The sequence below is a fragment of the Aedes aegypti genome, chromosome 3 (assembly GCF_002204515.2).
Source record: "Aedes aegypti strain LVP_AGWG chromosome 3, AaegL5.0 Primary Assembly, whole genome shotgun sequence".
Taxonomy (NCBI): domain Eukaryota; kingdom Metazoa; phylum Arthropoda; class Insecta; order Diptera; family Culicidae; genus Aedes; species Aedes aegypti.
In genome coordinates, this window is record NC_035109.1 from 25305692 (window position 1) to 25323306 (window position 17615).

Consider the following 17615-nt stretch of genomic DNA (forward strand, 5'->3'; position numbering starts at 1 on the left):
AATTGTTATACACATGAAGTTTGAATTCTGGGGCAAATTAAGCGAAAAAATTGACATAGAAGCTGACAAACTTGCATGCAAGTTGGCTGAAAAAAATTAACTTGCATTTTCAACAGTAAATATCTCAACAACTAGACGTGCTATGGTATTTTTGAAAACGATTCAGCAATCCTTAATTAAGTTAATAGTGGTGTTTTGGTGCTTGTGGCAAAAACGTGTTCCGCAGTGTTAGCTTTGTATTTGTCACGAAAGCAATAATTCACTTCTCTGCTAACGGTAATAGCTGTCAGCAGAGGTTTTCGCATTGCTTTTGACAGTAACTAAAGCGGTTTACGACTTCTCTTGAAAGAAAAGCCTATGACCAACAGAAGGAAAAATCTTATGAAATTTTAAGCCAATGCAAATACATATTTTATCAGTTATGAAACCAGTTATAACTCGAAAGAATGCCTATGCTTAAAAGGAGGAAGAATTCTGATGAAATAATTAAAGAATCACTGGAAACTCTAGCATACCGTTGGTAAACTAGAGACGAATCTACCATCAGCTAAGAGTCTTGACGCTTTATATGATATATGATATATGGAGTTCACAACTTCTTCTTGAATTAACGAGTTGATTTCGTCATTCTTCTGGAGCACTTGTATAGCGACAACCATAACTTCTCGTCACATCATAAAAATAAACAAATTAATTTGCTGATAGGTTATTGGGCCACACTTATGGATCCTACACATCAGCGTTGTACAGTGAAACCTCCATGAGTCGATGTTCCATGACTCGATATCGACTCATGGAACAATAGGGCTCTGCAATGTTTTGATTTTGTATGGGATTTTGATGTTTACTGGCCTTGTTGTTTACAGATGTTATGTAAGAGTGAAAGAAAGAGAAAGTTGCACTGCACAAACGGACACAAAATTTCATGGTTACTATGATCGTCCCTCGAAACAGCTTTGCAAAGAATTTCTTTTCCATGACTCGTTATTTACATGATTCAATGCACATTGGTCCCAAAGCCATATCTAGGAAGACAAAAATGATTGCGCCTAAACCGTCAATTTTAGATATATGGTGTCTTCGGCAAAGTTTCTCCATATTTTTCAGACATTTTTTTTTTAGAGATGTGAAATTAGGGTGGCCTACATGGTTTACGAGATCAGCACATAAACTTTTTGCTGACGCATTTAGGACTACACAATGTTCTACAATGTTTTAGAACAACCGATTTGGAGCAACTTTGCCGAAGAACCCAATTTTCTATCTCCTATGATTCGCGAGTTATGATTTTTTTAACAAAAAAGTTAGGGTGGTACTGAAAAATCGGTTTTTTCTTGATAACTTTTTATACGATAATTTCTCGCAAAAATTTTGTTCCGAGCGCTTTTAGAACTTTTGATTGCGCAACTTTTTGCCGAAAAAACTTTTGTTCTATCTCTTATGGTTACAGAGTTATCAGAAATTTTCTTCGAAAAAATTGTTGTTTTCAAATGCCGATATCTCCGAAAGGCGCAAACGGATTTTCAATCTTTTGTCGGCATTAGAAAGATTATCTTTTGCTCTGTTTATGGTGAAAAAACTGTGAGGACGTTTTTTGTTTGAAAAGATTGACAAAATTTTGAAAATAATATGTTTTTCAATCGAAAATTGTCCATAACTTGAAAAATATTCGAGGTAGCTCTTTGGAGCCTCCAGCAAAAATGTGCAAAATTGAAAGTTCTGAAAGTGCTTCATACAAAATATTCATAAAAAATCAAGCTTTAAGATATATTCACCAAAAACCGAATTTTATATGATAAAGAAAGCAAAAAAAGAGATATTTGCTCTAACAACCGGAATAACTGTATGTAAAATCATTTAAAATTGAAAATATATGTAATGAAATAAGATCGATCATCTCATAGCGAACCGACATTGGTAGAAGATTAAAAAAGTACCATGACATCCATTATGTCGAACTATTTAAAAGTTATTTTAGAAATGTGGAAAAAGAATGGTACCTATGTCTATATTAAAATTATATGAAACAGCAATAAGGGTTTATGTTGACACTTGTTGTGAAAAACCATTCAAAATTTGTTACAAACTTACATTAACGTAACGTTGTCACGATAAAAATGTGTTATCATAAGTATGAGACGAGCTCACCAGTTGGCAATCCATCCTCGACTGACCACGAATAAGTTTTCGCGTTCGCACGACGCTTACCGTTCACGATTGATCTCGATTCCGTCGCTTCTTTCACATGAGCATGCAACGGAATGAAAAGACCACATCTCCCGTTGAGTGTCATACAGGCGTATCTGCAGTGATCGATTTCTCTTCGTAGATTTTCCCTTTACATTATTACACGAAATTTAATCGATTTCCAAAACATTTTACGGGTTAGTACGATGAAGGATGATAAATACTTTCTAGTGAGTCAAAAGCAGCAGTCGAAAACAGTCACCCGGCCAAGAAATTATCTAAAGAGAATTTCGATGAAGAAAAATCGATCACTGCAGTTACGCCCTTATGATACTGAACGCGAGACATACTACTCGTAAATAGAAATTGTTCTAGCACTAAAACAAATATCGCCTTTCGCTTTTTTACTAGCGCTGCATTTCCTGTACGTTAAACATAATGCCGGAAGTAGAAGGCTGAGTAGATTATCTGATGTGCTATACAGCGCACTACTTCCGTCATTAAGTTTAACGTACAAGAAAAGCAGCGCTAGTAAAAAAGCGGAAGGCGCTATACGGTTTAATGCTGGAACGACTATACTCAGAACTATGTGCTGGGTAAAATGTAATTTCTTGGTGGATTTAAGTGTTAAGAATAATGAAAAACAATTAAAAAAAGTTCAGGTAAAATTATGTAAACTGGAATTGTTGAAGAAGTCATTGTTTAAAAATTGTCTGCTATTCAGTAACGCCATCCTGATGATCGTATGCTCAAATCCCGTCGGTTCAGGAACTTATCGGTTTTGAGAGTTTACTCGATTTCCCAGGACATGGAGTATGTATCTTCATGTTTGTGACACGATATATTTACAAATGTAAAGATGATGGTCAATTGTCATAGAATGCCCTCAACTAATATAATTCGAAGTGATCACAGGAATACTGAGCTTAGAAATAGGTTCTGTCCTAGTAACGCCAGGAAAAAAAAGAAACGGAATATGATGCATCTTATGATGATCACGCCACATAGCGACATGATCTCCAGGTCAACCTAAGATGATATATGTAATTTTTTGCAATTGCCATTAGCTCGTGCCATTGGCTGTTGATTACAGTTGGTGCGAAAACAGTCCGCTGACAAGCCATTCGCCAAAGTTTAGTCACTATCATGCGAAGTTCTAAATAACCCAAACAGTCGATAGCAATGAATCCGTCTTTAATCCAGTGCAAACCCATTTTGGACACAGAGACCGGACATCCCAATTCAAATTTACAAGAACAACAAATATTGCCGTCCACTTCAAAGTTATCGAAATGGTTGATTTACGCAATAAATAGTTTAGGTGCATCGCATTGATAACAATACGATACCGATCATAATTCTTGCACCTTACTCGAAAAGTTTCGAAGTCTATTATCTGTGGTTTGGAAATTTCCAACGAAAGGAAGAAGCCTTTGAGTGCACAGTGGCCCAGTCTAGGGAAAATATAGGAAAAATTATTGAAGTTTGTTCATGAATCGTGTTCTTGCAGATTCTCGACAGAATAAGACACCTGAATGTAGCTTCTTTAAGTTTTTATCATATAGTTTTCGATTTTCGACCACACTGTAGTGATAAGGCTTGTGCCGGACACTTTACAGAATTTCCTCATAGAAACGATACCACAGAATGTTTACGTCCAATATGACTACAGAATGATTACAATAAATCACACCCCGATGATAAGCGGGGTACCATTACTCCTCGCGGAATCGTCCAGTAGCGTGAGCTTTGTTTAAATTGCATAATTTGGATGGATCGGAAACTCGGTGAAAGTCCGTTGTGGTTTTGGTGTCTAGATGGGAGAAAGCGCGGTTCACTGCTTATCAGCGCCCGACGATTAAAAGGTGCCACCTCTGGAGAACTTAAGCAAACGTAAATATTTGATTCATAAAACAGCGGCCAAAAATCAAGAGGAGTAAAAAGAAAATTTGTTTTGAGTGCAAGTGGTCACGTACACGTAGCATAGCCAATGGATCATTGAAGGTAGTTTTTGTCAGTGCTCACCGCATCAAAACAAAAGCGCCACTGTATATGGGATTTAATATTGTGACAGCATTGCTGTTCTGTCAAACACACAAGGCCATGGTGGCGCTATCTATACTTTCCATAGCGGCCGTTTTGGTTATTTTAATGATCCATTAAATCAGGTGGTTTTCAATGCAAGGTAGATGCCAGTTTGGATATATGGGTCCCACATGATCATGTTAGTAAAGGCGCAATTACTCAGTAAGACCATAGGGTGGCGGCGCCTTCCTTAGCCGAGTGGTTAGAGTCCGCGGCTACAAAGCAAAGCCATGCTGAAGGTGTCTTGGTTCGATTCCTGCTCGGCTTTTCGTAATGGAAATTTTCTTAACTTCCCTGGGCATCATCGTACCCGATACACCCGATTCTGTTTTTGCACGGATTTTTTTTACACGGCCGAAAAAAAGTTTCCATGAGGTACCGTGGGGCAAGTGGGTAATGGAATTCGCATAGTTGAGATTCTTTAAATTCTAAAGACATTAAATTGAAACAAATGAGGTCGTGTATATTTTTTAGCTTGACTCCCACCAAAAATAGGCAGCATGCTAAATTTGATTTGAAAAATTGAAGAAAAAAATACAGAAAAAGTTTTTGAAAAATGTCTTTTTACTTTTCACCTGCCCCAAAAGTGGGGCAAGCGAAAAGTTTACCGTTTTGAACAATAAATTCAAAAACAAACACGATTTCTATTAGCTTTAACATTTGTTAAGGCTTCCCAATGAACAATAACTCAAGTAACATGTAAACAAAGAAAATGTTATTCTTTTCACTTGAATTTTCTTCGGTTCAGTTATATTAGTTGAAATGATTCGACAACATTATAACTGCAACGTTTCCAATGTTAGTTCTTACAATATAGGACAGCAATTGCATTTCTGCTCTGTAGAATTTCCACCGTTCGTTATTTGTTTTTGAGAAAGTCGGATATGACGTCGGATAACTCTTCGGGAGAAATCAAACGGAACCCTTCAATAACGTATTTATAATCTTTTCTATGTGGATAGACCTATACCCCATTTTTATGTTTTGAGCTAGCTTTACATAGACATTCCACGAGATTTCCGTGTGTTCTCTAATATTGCAACTTTTCAGTCAACGTCTTCCTTTTAATTGGCTACCCGAAGTAGACATATTAATATTGTAATATTTGGCAACATATTTTAGTGATGTTCCATGATTTCTAATAGCTTTTAACGCTTGAGTATAGTTTTTTTTGAATTATCAGCACGTTATGTTTTTCTATGATAATTGCGAACCATGTTTACTTATGGCTATTTAAAAAGAAAAAACAAACTCAATCTCTAATGATAAACTTTTCACCTGCCCCACCTGATAAGAAAATTGACGGTGTTTAAATTTAGTTATATTTAGGTCTACGTCGAAATAATTCTAAAACTTTTTTTATTGCAGTTTGAAACTGTCACAGAGGACAACTAAGAAGTGGTACAGGAAATTATTTTCCGCAACTTTTTTCCACTGAAAATATCAAAATAAGATTGTACGCCGCCAACTTGTTACGGAGTAACAGTTGACAGGTTAACAATTTTTCGCTCTATTACGCAATAATGGCTGAAAAATCTCAGAAATCTCTTACCTATCGTAATGTTCTGAATGGCCTCAAAGGTTTACGCATGAGTTTAAAACGTTAATTTACATATTCAGTAAAACATATCAATTATTTTCACTTACCACATTTACCCACTTGTCCCGCGATACCTTACGTTTTTTTTCCGCCAAAACCTTATTTTTGCATGAAACGTCGAGAAATTGTGTTACTTTTTTTGCACGGTTTTTGAAATTTTGAATCGAAAACTTTTTTTGCACGGTACGCATTCCCCGTGCAAAAACAGAATCGGGTGAATACGAATTCGCGAATGGCAACTTTGGCAAAGAAAGCTCTCAGTTAATAGCTGTGGAAGTGCTCATTGAATACTGAGCTGAAAAGCAGGCTCTGTCCCAGTGAGGACGTAATGCCAAGAAAAGAGAAGATACCATAAGGTGGCAGATTTGAATCACTGGCGATCAAGGATTTTTCAGATTGAAAATTGTCTCGACTTTTCAGTCCATAGTATCGGTATCTTCGTGCTTACCAACAAAATACAAATGCAATAACTCCCCTACCGGCAGCATCATTTTCTACCATAAAAAAAAAAGAAAGCGATAACTGTTTTATTTTTCGGTATTCTTGAACCATTTATTAAAAAAAAAATACATCGACACGTTAATGCTTCCAGTGGATGGTTATGTCTTTTGAAGGAAGCAGCACCACACTAGATAACGAACTAGCATACAACGCCCAGTGACACAGTCGAAATACGTTGCTGACGAAAAATTTCCGGACTGAAGCGGGAATCGAACCCACACTCTTTGGATCGATGTGGCTAAATGCTTCGTTCCACTAACCTCACGGCCACGAAGTTTACAAGTCTAATAAATAAACTATCCTATTTGTTAACGTTAGCGTTTGAAGACTTTATCGATAACGATGTTAACGACTCAACTCATGGGAAATGAAAATCGCCAGTAGCACACATGTTATAATTTACTACTATATGACCAGATCTGGTCATATATCAATAGATATACCTTTGAAGCATTTGTGTTACTCAGGCCAATCCTTGTAAGATCTCACAGCGCTACTAATCTAAGAAGCTCATAATTTTAACACATATACGAACACTAAAAAACAGCTTCATAAGTGATGCGGTCTGAAGCTGGTTTTTTAGTGATTTGTGAATATTATAATAAAAAAAACTTCCGAAATGCTCGTAATAAGGCTTGTACTCGAAAAAATGCATCTTATCCGTGTTTAAATTTTTTGGTCCGTGGGTAAAAATTGATGAAAATCTGGGAATAACTACAGTCGCCTCTTCACATCTCGATATCGAAGGGACCATCGAGATAGGGAGAGATCGAGACAAAAAAATTTTGATGAACACTAGATTGAAAAACACTCCGTTGCCAAGAAAGTAATACCCAAACAGACGTTATTTTGCGCTCCTGATTTGTTTTGAATCCCAAAATTTTGGTCTAGTAACCTTCGATATTGGTCATATCGACATACGGAGAGAAACTTGAGAATAAAAAATCAACAGAAACACATCGAGATATGGAGAGATCGATAGAAGGAGGATATCGAGATATGGAGAGAGAAAATGTATGCAGACTGAAGGGACCTATGAAATCATCGACATAGGGAGAGAACATCGAGATGTGGAGAGTCGACTGTAGATTGGAGTGTATTGTATTGTTTACATGTGAAATATTTCATAACAATCGGTTCAGTGATTATTGAGATGACATCGAAACAAGAAGAAAATTTTTGCGGAGAATTTTGCGTTTTGTTATGGAAAATCCGACTGCGAGCATGAGATGGATCGGAAGACAACTGGGAATCACCCATTCAACTGTCTCTCGGGTGGTTAAATCTTTTAAAGAGACCCAGACAACCGAGCGGCTAGCTGGAAGTGGAAGAAAATCTAGGGCAGCTGACCCTGTGAAGGCCCGGAAGATGTTGGATTATTTCAAGCGTAATCCGAACCTTTCGATTCGCGACGCGGCTCTGAAGGCCAAGTGTTCCGCCTGGTTCGTTCAGCAAACCATGAAACGAGCTGAGCTTCGTGTATTCAAGGTCCGGACGGCACCAAACCGGCGTGATCAACAAAACACGGCGGCCAAATCCCGCGCAAGGAAGCTGTATCGAGAGTGGTTAACGAAACCGAAATGTGTGGTTATGGATGACGAAACCTACATCAAGGCAGACGCAAAGCAGATACCGGGGCAGGAGTTCTACGTTGCCAAATCACGGTTTGATGTTCCGGAATACATAAGGAAGAAAAGAACAATGGACAAATTCATCAAAAATTACTTGTTCTGGCAGGCCATATGCTAATGCGGTAAACTGAGTAAACCTAATGTACGGGATGATAGACCTGTGCGCCGAAATATTTTTGATCGGCGGCGGCGTCAGAGCATTTTTGTACCGGCGGCGGCGGCGTCATCGGCGTCACGCCGTTGACTATTTTCGGCGGCGGCGTACATCGGCGTGGACAAAAATTGAACATTAAAAAAAATCGAACATATAACTTATAAAACCGTGTACGCATACGCAATGCAATCGAAACCGAACTTGAAATTCCATTTCCCATATCTGTCTTACAATCTTATGATTGAAATAGAGTGCAGGAATACTTTCAGTCATTTGGTAAGAATTCAAAGTTTGGATGTTCATATAAAAAATCGTAGTTTCAACACTAGTAAAACTATTATATAATATATTATATCTCCGTTGTTGCTACTAAGATACATTATCTGACCTGATTATTGCGGAAAAAGTTTTCAAATTTTTAAATTGCTTTCACTGAGAGCTGTTAAATGTCGAAATTTCGGAAACATTGAAGTGCTTACAGCGTTTTTCTAAGCCAATATATGGCCAACTGCAAGTAGTTCAGATATGATCCCCAGAGAAAAACATTTTCCAATGACTTTTTCCGCGAGGATGGAAGATATTCGCATTATTCAATTGTCAGAGTCATGATATTTAACATCACTGTCACTTATGGCAAAAATCGTTTTTAATTTGATTTCTTAGGAACAGGTTTCTGCTTTCAGTTTTGATATTTTAACTGTTAAAATGATCAAAATGATAAGAAGCTGAGTAATCAAAATCTGCGGCATCACAGTATCAACATTAGTTTCCAATATAACCAGGCGTTGCAGAATTCGCTCTCATTTGAGAATGAAGCACGATCAAAGCAAGCAAAGAAAAACATCCCATCTGTTGCGGTCCACGATCGTCATTGTATCGCAAGGTGTAACAAGTCTGATAAATGGAAGCAGCGAGCGAGAGCCCCAACGAGAGAGCGATGATAAAATCCATTTTTCTCGCTTGTTTACCGTTGGGGATAGGTGTTTTTCTTTACTGGCACGATAAACAATCCACGAACTTCCAATAACAACAGTGTCCCCCAGGCTTGGAGCATGTTTAGAGGGGTTTTATCATGCACTACTATCCCCCCAATCTGATCAAACTTGTAGCAGTATACGATAAACAGTCTCTCATAATGTGCAGCATGTTATGATAGTTACAGAGAGCGATACGTGAGAGATTCTCTCAATTTTCTCAGGATTCAATCCCTGAATATAACTAATGTTTATGTTAATGTTAATGTTTAAAATGTTGTTTACATTAGATGCCCAGATTTTGTCAGCCTCTTTTTCGAAACTTTGTGACGCTCTCCTTCAAAATATAAACAATTGATCAATATTCTATATTTGCCTTGTTATGAATATTAATAGTAGCTGTAACATGACTAAAAATACTTGGTTGAAATTCATTATTCAAACAGTGAGAACAACAAGATTTCTGAAAAAGGGACTAACAAAATCGGGTTAGTACTGTATTCCAAAATTATATGATGAATAATTCTGTACTTCATCAAACATTGATCCAAAGCGGCGGGACGACCGTACTCAAGCGTCTGAAATTGTTATCCCGTATTTGTTCCTGTCATACTAACGGAAGATACCAAAGACACTTATTCGAAGAAAAATCCATGTCCATTAGGCCGTCCCTTATTTTTCGAAAATGCGAAATGTTATAAGTTCGTCATTGTAAAGTGCTCGTTTTGGTAAGAAAAAAATCAGGTAAAAATTTGAAGTCCGTACGTGGACGCCAAGTGGTCCCCCAACGGCCCTGAATTCATTTCGTGTAGATGACCCCTTGAGCGTAATCGTGCTCGCTGCTCTAGTGCACGCAGCATGAGTACGAAATACCACCAGTAACAAATTGTTCTGCGCGTGTTGATAATCAGCATAGAAGTTTGTTTTCTTTGGGATGATTTAAATATTACGTAACGCAAAATTTGTCAATTTTAGACCCCCTCCCTCTACTACATAACAACTTCTGTATGAAAAAAAAAATTGTAAGGACCGTAACACTACATAAGACCCCCCTCCCCCTGTTGCGTTACGTAATATTTGAACGATCCCTTTGTAGTTTTGAATTTTATGTCAGCGTGCAGTGTTATGAAGGTATCCACAATATAAAATTATTTTACTTAAAAGTCCATGCTGATTATCAATTTGTTATTAGTGGCTTTTCGTACTCATGTTGCGTACACTAGAGCAGCGAGCTCGATTTGTGGCACAGGGTTCATCTCTACCTAATACCTTTAGGGTCGTTGGGGGACCACTTAGCGTCCACGTACGGACTTCAAATTATAACCTGATTTTTTTCTTACCAAAACGAGCACTTTACAATGACGAACTTTTAACATTTTACATTTACGAAAAATAAGGGACATTGTCCATCCATTTTTTCAAGGTTTCCAATGAGAATGACAGAATAAATTACCGTCAAGCTACAATTCACCGTGCATCAAAAAAAATATATGCATTTCAATAAATTATATTTTTTTACAAATCATTATAAGCGAACTAGAATTATATTACGAAGCGTGCAATTTTACCATAATTCAGGGAAAAAAAAATCAGTGATGCATAACAAAAAAAATACTCAAATATTTTTACAAATATTATGTTGAGGTCGCCTCGCACCATTCTGTATCACCATTCACCGTGCGTATAGTTTTCGACATGATTTATTTTGTAACTTGAAGAAACGTTGTTGGTGGAGAAAATATGTCGCACTCACTTTTAAGGGTATTCAAATCTTATGTTAAAATAAAAATCATAGAAAGTTGAAAAAATAACTAAATCACTAATTTTTCATCAAAATCGTTATAGGAGGTTTGACTGTTTTGTTCAAACCATTTCATATTTGCTCAAAAACTAAATATAAAGTAGTTAAATCGCGATATAACAATAAACCCAATATTACCCAATAATTTAAAGCCTTTTATACTAAGGCACGATAAAAGGAACCATAAATATTGAAAAGGGTCCATTCACCGTGCACTTGTGTTTCGACTGAATCGCAAGAAAAAAAATCTGATTTGCATAAAACCTCATGGCTCACCTCATACGATGAAATACATCTTACTAGAAGTATCTGCAGCGAAAACTTATTGAAATAATGAAAAATGTGATACTCTAACGTTGAAATGAAAAATGTTAATTTTCGGTGTTTCTACTAAGAGTATTGAAAAATCGCATTTTTAAACGGAATTCACATGATTTTGACTGCATTCACTAGGTTTTTCAAAATGTTTTGTGACAAGAACTATCTCATTTCATCAGTTTTGTCTTATTTTGCTGCCAAAAGAATAATTTGCGAATATTGTATAAATATTCTGAAGGAATTTGCATATGTGCACGGTGACTGGTGACTTAACGGTACTATAGCAGACCCTGAAAAATATTTTTGAGAATTAATAGTAAAATACTTTTTTAGAGGAGTGTTCATGAATATTGATGGCATGACACCTTTTAAAGAGAGAAGAGCAACTCACTGATTTATGGAAATATTCTTCAAAGATCATAGAAACACTGAATTTCATACGAGATCCCCTGGTGGAATATCTACAAATTTTATTAGAGGAATTCTTGCAAACTTTCTTTGTAAATCTCTGAACATGCTCAAGAAATAGTTCCTTAAAAGACTCTGGAGAAATAATTCAAGGATTATATAGAAAAATCTGTTCAAGCATTCGTGGAGCATTTAGTGAAAAAAATTGTAAGGATATATTAAAAGAATTTTCAGAATGAAATTTTGGAAAATAAGTGCATGAAGCTCTGCAGGAATTCGTGTAAGAATATTCAACAAAATTCTGACTGAACCACTGAAGTAATTCAAGCATAATCTAGAAAAATTCTTGCATGAAACTTATGAAGAAAACATCTCAAGATTACCGTGTAAGAACTTCTGGAGAATAGGATCCTAAAGCCCTGTCCCAATTCTAGTGCCAAACGCTAAGTTCAGGCTAAAACAAATGTTTGCTCAATTTTTAAATGTTTTTCGTTTGTTTAAGTCCAAAAAAAAACATTTGTTATGTTTTTAGATTTTGTCACACCTCTTGGCTTAAACTTAAATTTTGGGTGTATTTTGTTTTCCGTGTCCATTCCGAAATGTCAGATAGGAACAACCCCAGTGTTAAAACTACAGCCCCTGTGGTGTTTTTATCGACTAAGCGAACGTCAAACATGATCAAAAATGTCAAGGTTCATTTATGGACCTAATTTTTTAATAAAAACTTAAGGAGAAGATGAATCGAAGCCAAACTTCAAAATTAAGAGCACGGATCTGGAGAACCAAACATTTGTTTAAGCTGAAAACTCAATCGATTGGTCACTAGCTGGTGGTGACCAAACGATTAGATTTTCAGCTCAAACGGGTGTTTGGTTCTCCAGATCCGTGCTCTTGAAATTTGAAGTTTGGTTTCGATTTATCTTCACCTTAAATATGATATAGCCGTTATTTGAGCTCGAAAAATTGCTAAAGAAGTTGCAGTAACATGCTATTCCGTGTTATTGAATAAAAACAAGATTTCATTGAACATTTAAGGACCCTATTCATCGGAGAAATCCCAGAAGAAACTCCAGGAATAATAAAGAAACATATTGAATAATTCCTGAGAAAATGCAATGCGGAATTACTGTTGGAATTCTTGAAGTGACTATTGTACGATTTATTAGAAAAACTCCAAAAATATTCAATGTTAGGATTCCATAAAAAACAACTTGGAGGAATAGTTGAACAAATTTTGAGGAAATTCCTAGAGGAAATCTCACATGATTTTTTGACAGAATAAATGTGCCGTAAGTTATTTATTCTCCTAGTTCATTGTAGTTTTTTTAAGGCGATATTTTTCTCACACACTAGTAAGGTGATTGAGATTTTTGAATAAATTTATTCCGCATCGTTAGAACAGTTTTGAAGAAGTGCTAGAAACAACTCCTACAATAATTAATTTTGCAATTCTTAGAAAAACTCCAGAAGAAAATTCTTTAAAAAAAATCCTAAAGGAATTACTATGAGAATTTCAAGAACTAGGTGTCTCAGCGACTCTTTTCGAAAAAAATAATAGAGAAATCCATTCAAAAATTCTGGACAATCCTTGAACGATTTTACATGAATAAGGGTGAACTCATGATAAAAATTGAGGTGGAAATCTATCGATGTATACATGAGCTCTTGGAAAGTAAGGAATTTTTGGAGAACAATTTTTTGAAGGAAACGCCGAAGAAAATCTTGGTAAAATCACTAGAATAATTTAAATAAAATTTCACGAAAGACTTAATCTTAAAAAATAAAATCCTGGTGGGATCTCAAGAATTATTCACTTCCAGAAGGTATTCTTAAAAGAAACTTTGAAAAGATTCTCCATGGGATCCGTAGAAACAATTTTGAAGGATCCACTGGGCGATTTTCGGGACAAATTTTTGAAAAAAAAATCCCTTGAAACATTGATGTACGATTTTTTTTATCCTTAGTCGATACCTAAATAACCTGGGTTATTTTTTTATTATTATAAATTATTTGAGTTAATGTATTTATCGGCGTGAAAACGCAAAATCGGCGGCGAGACGTTGATTGGCGTATGGCGCGCCGCCGATGTATCAATCGGCGTCGGCGTGACGTGAAATGGGTCGGCGGCGGCGGCGTGGCGCGGCGGCGCACAGGTCTAGTACCATCAACAGTGAAATTTATCGCACCGATTGCCTCGAAAAGCGTCTGTTGCCCGGCCGGTGGAAAGATTGTGGGCTATAATGAAGGCCAAAATTCGAAAATCGTCCAAGGTGTTTAAAACGAGCTGGAATTGAATAAAGCATGGTTCTTCCCTGAAAGTTTCTAGAAAATCCGACTTAAAATAAATTTTTGGCGAACATTTTTGTCTGGTGCATTTTTTCAAGTACATGCCTTAGTTTAATGAATTATTTCAGTTTTCTGTATTAGCGTTTTGAGCGATACCGTCAGTTTAAATCAACATTTACTACCAACAAAACTGACACCAATTCCATTTTAACGTAATAATCGTCATTATTAAAGCTTTGATAGCAGTTTTTATGTTCAATACATTTGTATGAAAAACAAACTGCATTGAATACTCTAAAAAAAAACATTCACGTGAATTATAAGCCGTGAGGTAGAAATACGCGTATCTATCAAAGGTTTTATGCTAGTCGAAAATATATGGTATATGTTGTTTACGGTGATTCAAAAATTACCTCTGATGTTCATACTGGAACAGTAGTCAGTGTGCGAAAAGATTGTTCACGGCTAATGGAAATCAACTTTGAGTACAAGCATACGAACAAAACCAATGATCTCTCGGTCGTTTCTGAGTGAGGTTCATATTCAAGCAAACCCAACCAAACATAATTTACCAAGTTTTGAGTCAAATCAGATTAAAAGTTACAAATAATCTAATTGAACAAATATAATTATATAATTGTGGTTAAATTTCTGAGGGACATTTCGATAGAGTTCTTCATAGAAAATTTAAAAAAAAACAATAGTTTCATATACTTCTTCTAGCCCAGCTCCACTGGGATTGAACTACCAACTGTGTTATCGAGTATCTCTTTTTTGCTCTCTTGCTGCCCCGAACACAACTCCCACCCCCGGGCATCGTTCAAAAATGCAGAAATCATGATACAATTAAGATGCTACATCTTAAGAAAAGAAAAAGGAATCTATAATAAATTTCATTCATACAGGGGTTCACACAATCAGACACAAATAAGAGTGCAAACATAAAGTCGAGTTCGGGCTGAAAACCAATTTGCTAAATCGATGTAGTGTGGTTTTTGAGAGATATTACATTCAAATCATATAGACACAAATTGAACATGCATATTTTTCAAACAGATAGTAAGGTTGAAATGTGGTTTAATCGGCTGAAAATATACAGGAAGTTTTAAAACATGGCAACCGTAATCAAAACTTTAAAACCCAGTTGAATTGGAAAACTGGTGGATTGGTAGGCTGTCTACATGTTATCCGTTTGCTGAGCAGATACGGGTTAATATAAACAATTTTCGCACCTAAGTAGAAATAATTTGAGAAACGTTGCTTCAGATTATCATTAGTTGAAATCTTGTAGCATAATTGGGTTCTTAGGAGAAATGTGGTAAAAATTGGTTTATTTGGTTGAAATTACCCTAAAAATAATAATAATAATTACGTACAGTTATTGTATGCTAAAAGTTACAGGAACACTTCTTTTTTTCAGCTACATGATAGCTACCACATGGTCAAAGGGGTTCAGAAGATTTTCCTCTCATCAGTAATTGCGTCGAGACTTTTCCATCGATTTTTCCTTCAAGGACTACACTCGTGGGTAGCCAAAATCGTCGAACAAAAACTCATCCTACAATAGGACTGGGTATCTCTCTCGATTGAAACTTTTGGAGAACTTCACAATCGAAATCTGAGCCCGGCACATTGCTGCCGGCAAACGGCCTGATTTAGGACTTGCGAAAACCGATGCCGACCAATATGCAAGCAATAAAGATGGCCGGCTTTCAAGGTCCAGACAATTTCACCATCTTATGCCACCGTGATTTTTTTTTCTCTTCCGACACCGGTACTAGGTACGTAACCAGTCACATTTTCCCCCACGATAACGGACATACGTATGGATGACCCGGAAAAACGAATCGATTGGTGCATGAATTTCCACGTTTGCATTTTCAGCAGTTGTCACTGTGAAATCGATTTCGCAGCGCTGATTCATGCCTGGTGATGGGAACATTTTAAATTTAGCAGAAGCACATTTTTCACTTCGAGGGGGGATTCGCACATGCATTATCTCTTTCTGCACATGAAAGTGTTGGAAAAGTGGGGTTAAACACTTACGGGTAAGCTGTTTTTCACTAGCCGGCTAAAATTCACAGTTTATTGAGAATACAATTCGGTCGGTTTCCAGTCCTAGCCACAAATGGCTGCCGTTTTTCACACTTCACTCTCCGGTTTGCTATCTAGCACCACACTTCTGGAAAAATCGCTCTGCACGTCTGCACGAGCGGAGGCGAACCTTGGAATGATAGTGCCGTTGGGCTCCCCCGGTGTCGAAAGCCTTTACCACCCGATCGCCCACACGAATGGAACGCCCTGTTCGGGATGCAACTCGCTTCACCGGGTGGACCCAACACACGAACACTACACTTTCGTGAACATTGAGAAAGGGAAATTCCTAGCCTACAGGACCTAATCCTAGGGAAGTTTGTGAAAATTTATGAAAAATTCTTCATTGATCATCGGAAATTTCGACCACAATCACCAGTCGCATTCCTCCGGAATCGAACCGAACCACCGCGAGCCATATCCGGCGGCAGGATTTTCCAGAAATTTTCACAAATTTTCAGGAGCACATCGAAAAACGTACCACTTACCACGAGCACAAAGAAATGAAAGGCCGAATTTGGCGTGATTTCGCACATGCGCGACGATATTCGCGTCGACAAACAGCGGCAGCAGCGGCGCCGTGACAGATCCCTGCCGAAGTCGTGAACCCGTTCCACACTCAGAGGGACAGAGATGGCATCACGGATGAACCCGTGGCGGGGGGGTCCTTTCGCCTCCCGGATTCGAGTGCTCACTCTTCTACCCACCCGTCCATGCTTCTTACTCCACGTGGCTGGAAATGTGCATTCGTCGCCTTCGCCAGATGTCCCAGGCCAGAGAGGACAGGCACACCCAGGCAAGATTATCGATTTATGTAGTTCCAGGATTGGGTGCCATCGGCTACATACCAGTATTCAACATACCAACACCAAACCGAGCGGATGAAGTTCATCGAGCCGAGCTCTCATCCTCAGAAACATGTCGTCCACTACCGGTGCCAGCTGGAATGAAAATGAGGAAAAACCTCTAGGCTTGCGTGCCAGCAGATGGGGACCGTGACGAGTTTCTGATTTTTTTTTTCCGCGCCAATTCTGCACGAAAACCATATGTGTATTATCATAAGCGTATCCCACGCGTACAGAACCGGTGGGAAACAAAATCGTTGTCCTCATTCTGAAGCGTTCCATCCTCTCGTCAGCTGCCTGCGCGCCGGCCGGGATGATATGAACTTCATCCTTGACTCGTCTTGGTACCTATACGGAGATGGGGAGGTGATGAAAATAAATTTACTGCGGTTGGGCTTGTGGGGTGGTGGGTGGTGAAAAAGGAAGCTCGTCGCGAAAATGATGGGATGAATCTTCGAGTGTGCAGGCTGACGTCCGTTTTGAGTCGGTTGGAAAGCGAATGTGCGAAACGGGAAATGGGTGAATGGCGCAAAAACGATATTTTTGCGAAAGTGCAACATCGCCATCGTCATCGGTCGAAGTTGTGCGATGGTTGTTCGGACGAGTTGTTTGAAATAGTCGTTTGGATGGGAATTTGTCTCGAAACAGAATAGGGGTGGGATTACTCCCACCAATAACGTCTATTACGTTATAACGTTTGTAGAATTTTTCTCTGTCACATCTAGATATAC

At 37.7% G+C, this 17615-nt stretch overlaps 1 protein-coding gene across 3 annotated transcripts in view; it reads right to left on the bottom strand.

Moving 5' to 3' along the window:
• LOC23687721 (elongation factor 1-alpha) overlaps positions 1 to 16598 on the bottom strand; it is a 53371-nt gene extending 36773 nt beyond the window's left edge. The window contains exon 1 of one of the 3 annotated variants that reach the window (XM_011495023.2): positions 15992 to 16281. The gene's annotated coding sequence lies outside the window, so the exon portion shown is untranslated. Of the gene's footprint in view, positions 1 to 15991; positions 16282 to 16520 lie in introns of those variants that run through there. The other 2 variants (XM_021853582.1, XM_021853583.1) reach the window with 2 other exon arrangements.
• Positions 16599 to 17615: the final 1017 nt, after the last annotated feature.